The sequence below is a fragment of the Polistes canadensis genome, unplaced genomic scaffold, assembly GCF_001313835.1.
Source record: "Polistes canadensis isolate GaletaPanama2010 unplaced genomic scaffold, ASM131383v1 scaffold_19, whole genome shotgun sequence".
NCBI classification, from domain to species: Eukaryota; Metazoa; Arthropoda; class Insecta; order Hymenoptera; family Vespidae; genus Polistes; species Polistes canadensis.
This window is the reverse complement of record NW_014569566.1, coordinates 713974-719184: the sequence shown is the minus strand read 5'-3', so window position 1 is coordinate 719184 and position 5211 is coordinate 713974.

The window sequence follows — 5211 nt, the reverse complement described above, 5'->3', positions numbered from 1 at the left end:
ATTATTCAAAAGTTAAAAATATAAATGGCATCGATAAATATTTAATTGACGAGATCAACTAATAATAATAATAATAATAATAAAAAAATATTATTACATCGAAATATATTTGTATTTACACACACGTATTTTATAAAAGATAAAAATAAAATGAACGCTCGGACAAACTCGACGGTGAATTGTACGTATGTGTATATACTTTCTAACATTTTACGTATTATGGGGAAGGCACACCATCACCTTGTATGCCTCAACGTGTGTCTGCGGATGACAGGAGTTTATAACAGCAAGTGCTTAGCGTTCCATTTACGAGCCCTCCGAGGTGGTTGTTACTAATTTGTTCGTGCTACGATATATAACTATGAGTGTACTATAAATTTAACTTCTTGTCATTACCAACATAACAACCCCTACCCCATTCCACCCCACCTTATCCCAACTTCCACTTCCACCATTCTCTCCCTTTCTTTTTTTCTTTCTCTTTCACAGTATTTGAACACGTGATACATGAAATATAATTGATATTATTGGTTATCGACAGATACATCGATTTGTATTATAAATAACATTGTGTTTAGATAAAGTTTCCACCCCCACCCCCTCCCCCTACTCTCTCTTTCCTTTTTATTCGTCTTTGGCGTATAAATTTTATTAGAAACAATTTCTTGATAGACAATGAATTTCAAGTTTGGAAATATTTATATGTATAGTATGTTTGTTAATTGAGAAAATAGTATAAAGACTAAATTAGGGGTTACGAAAATAAAAGAAATAAAATATAGTATCGATAAATGGAAATGTTTGAGAGAGAAGTTATAATTTAAATATAAAATATTATAAATGTTGAATTTAATTATTCTATATATATTTAATATATATATAATATATATTTTAATTATTATATATATAAATAGCATATGTTATGTTTAATAATTATTAATATATTGTTTCCATGTATAAGCGTACAATTATGAAAATTCTAACATCATTGACTAATTAAATTTGATTATAATAAAATACTTTATATATATATGTGTGTGTGTGTATTTGATAAAGAAACAAACATTACAAAATACGTATGAATGAATAATTACTCATTAAAGAACAATTTGTGTGTATTTGTGGAGGGGCTGGGGGGTAGGGGGAAAGCATTAAATGGTCATTGTTTACACAAGGTAAACAATATAATATAGAAATTTCTAAGTTCAACAATTATTTTTCTAAAAATATTTCGCGTATAAGGAAAAAATAAATTGAATCTCAAAAGCAAGTACTCGTCCCATTAGTTTCCCTATTATATCGTACGAATATATTCCCCCATTCGATAGATATTTTTTTTCCTGAACGAAATTCTTCGAGGATAAAGTTTAGACCTTAATGGACTTTCCCCCCTCCCCCTCCTCGTCAATATAGGAAGAAACTTTCTTTTTTAGATTAGATTAGAATAGAATAGAGACATGGAAAGAAAAGTTTAATAACAATACGATGAGTGTTGTATCGACGAATACGAGAAGTTTCTTTTTTTTTTTTTTCTTTTTTTCTACAAAATCTTTCGAAAAGTAGACATTCGTATAATTATATTTTTGATTTTAACAATTAAATTCACAGTTATTCAATACAAAGTTTATTCGATTCAACCACACAACTATTATTAATTAATAATAAATAAGTATCGTAGGGAATTCTGGACATTAAAAAGAACTAGAACTTAGTTTTGATTAATTGAACGTTTCGTCCCTTTATTGGGACTTTTTCAGCATCTTTTTTTTATTTGAGCAGACATACATTCTTGTAATATTCAAAAAACTAAACTTCGTTATCTCTTATTCCGTTATATTTGAACACTCAAACAAAAAACTCTTAATTATTACTTATTAATTATTTTATTATTTCCCCCCCCTTCTCTCTCCCTCCAATTGAAATCTGTTTTATTGTTTGCTCCCGTTGTTGGGAGAAATAATAATAAAAAAAGAATCTATCGTTGTACTTATCAATTCTAAAATTTCTCAATTCTAAGTAACCCCATTTATATCTCCCCCTATCCATTTACAAATCTAATTGTTATTTGATTAATTTTCACATTGAAATATCTTCATTAAATTGTTATATCATTTCCCCCCGTATTTCCAAAGGTAACAAAACAAAAAATTAATTAAATTTATCCATCTACCATTCTCTTCTACTTTTTGTATACTATCATATTTGTTTTTTTCTTTTCTTTTTTTAAAAAAAAAAGAAGATGACGAAAAAATAGTTAAAAGAACGTTAGAAGAAAGACGTTTTGGATTGGTATTAGTAATAGTGTAGAAGTTGAACTGACAGAAGGTGGAACTTTCATGGAGAGGTGATTGCGTTAGGGCAAACTGAGAGAGAAAAAGAAAAAGAAAGATAGAGAGAGAGAGAAAGAGGTAGAATGGGTATAGAGGGTTCAGATGAGGTCAGGTCACGGAACAAGTTGCCGTCGTCGTCATGGTTGCTGTATTTGCTGCTATTGCTATTGCCGTTGCTACTTTTGCTGCTGTTGCTGTTACTGTTGCTGCTGCTACTGGTGTTACTCGTTCAATAAAACGAACTAGCAGTGTTACCGGTTATACTACGACTGAACACAGGATTGCTCGAAATACAAACGAGCTTGATGCTAAATCTCGAGTATATATACTATATACTACTAGAACAAAATCTATAGGATGTAGAAACTTAAAAACTAATTCGATCGAATGGAATCATTATTTTCATTTATTTTCTTCAAAATTAATTTCTATTCATTTATTTTTCTCTCTCTCTACGTGTGTATGTATGTATGTGCCCCGTGTGTGTATTTATTGTATTTTGTTTTTTCTTAACAGAGTATTCTATATGAAAAGCATTTGCATTATATACTATAGTTTCCTTTGATTAGTGTGAATTGAAAACCGAATATCTTAATCATTTTTTCTTGATGAAGTATTTATTCAACGATATTTTTCAAAGTTTTTCTTTGATATGTGATAGGAAAAAATAAAAACAAAGTTAAGAAAGAATATTTAATACGTGTTTTAATTATCACATCGTGTATCGATAATCATTTTTTTTATACGTGTTTAAAGAAAAAGATTTTCATAAGGTCAAAGATTAAAATTGACGATTAATTTAACGAACATTACGAGATATTGCAATTAATTATTCAGAAATTGGATTAAATCAAATTATATATTGTTTTTGGTATAGAAAATTGTTACGAATAGATTTGAATGAAAATTGTTCTTCTTCCATTAATTAAATCAATGAAGTTAAATAAACAAATTTTATTCTTTCGATAAAAAAAACAAAGAAAAAGAAAAAGAAACAATAGCAACGATCGAATAAACGATTCGAGGAACGAACGAGTGGTTCGATTAAAACGCTATTGAAAATAATCTATTAGTATGATCGATGAAATAATCAAATTCGAATGAAAATAAAGCTAAAATATAATACGACTCGTTAAAACAGAAACGTCGAGAGAGTGCATTTCGAAGGAGGTCAATGTAATACGAATAACCGAGCGTGTTCTAAGTCCGATGAAGGTATATAACTGACACTTACACACACACACACACACATACACGCAAATATATATATATAAAAGAAAAGGATATGCATTAGATAGGTTCGATTGTAGCTAGTATATCTATCGGTATGTGGAGTTATGTTATATATGGTGGAAATAAAATATGTGTTGTTAAAGAACAGCAAAAGGGGTAACTGTACATCCATTTTAAAGATGCTTTTCTCTATCGAGATATCGAGAACATTGATTCCTAGGTAGAGATAGATAATTAACCTCGCCACGAATAGCGTGAATAACACCTAACACACACATACACACACCTATCTTATATACTATTTCAATGTGTTAATCTATGTAAATGTATAATATGCATTTCTATTTGGGTGCGTATTTCTGTTTCTTTTTTTTCTCTATTTATTTGTACTTTTATGTATGATGCATTTCTCAGCCCTTCTAAACGCATCATATTTTTATATATTTCTATCCCTTTTTATATAACGTTATGCATTTTTATTTGGGTACGTAATCGTTGTACGTACGTACGTTCGTATTTTTATCAACGTGCGTGCGAGTTTATGCATTTCTGTTTGCTTTGGATACGTCTACGTGTTTTTGTATATATATATATATGTATGTTACGTGCGTTAACTTTATTGCATGTTGCACGTTAAAAGCACCACCACCTTCGATCCAAGCATTTGCGTAGTAACAAATGTTATTCTACCGTTATAACAAAGAACTAGCAAACTGATTTGCAACGAACTTGATATCACCAATCCATGGTTTTGTCTTAATGAGTTTTCCGACGTAAAGAAGAGAAATAGAAATAGAAAGAAAGAAATGAAAGAAAGAAAGAAAGAAAGAAAAAGAACGGTTGGATACTCTCACGGCTTCATGGTCGACCGATTGATCGTAGAAATGACTTTTATGATAAAATGAAGTCAAAGTCAAGACAGAGATCTGACACGGACGGACCTTGTTTGAACTCGGTCAAGGTGGAAGACCGTTAGAAGGTAGGATATGCAATTTCGTACTAACATTTTACGAGAAATATTTTATCCCTATCTTCTTTCTTTAGTTTTCTTACTCTTAAATCGTAGAATCTGGTAGTAATGGTCGTGAAACAATCTACAAAACTATTCTTCTTTTTTGATGTTTCTCAAGAATTCTTTACTTATCCTGAACAATCTTTAAAACAATCTTTCCCTTTTGTACGGGATTGAATTTTATACTGATGACCGTAAAAGTTTTACCTCCTGTTGACCTGGTGTTTCAACCTCGATGATTTTTTCTTGAACAGGTAGACAAAAAAATACAATAGGAAATTTTTGGTTTGTTGTTGTATAAGAAAAGAAAAATAAAAGGAACGAACAAATTCCTGTCTAGTAGTTATTTAACTTAAAGATGGAATTAATATTCGAAATATCTGGATTTTTCTAATAATACAAATGAATGCCAAAGGAAAAGAAGATAATGAGAAAAAGGAACGTTATTTTAATCAGGATTGAAAAAATAGAATTATCGAACATACTTTGCGTGTATTAGTTGGATCTTTTAATTAATATTGGTTTATTTCATTAAAATAGACAATTAATGGTAAGAGTAAACGAGTGTCATACTTGATTATGCATTTCCGGCGATGGGCAGATGCGCGTTTCGTATACACGTAATCAAAATGAGGT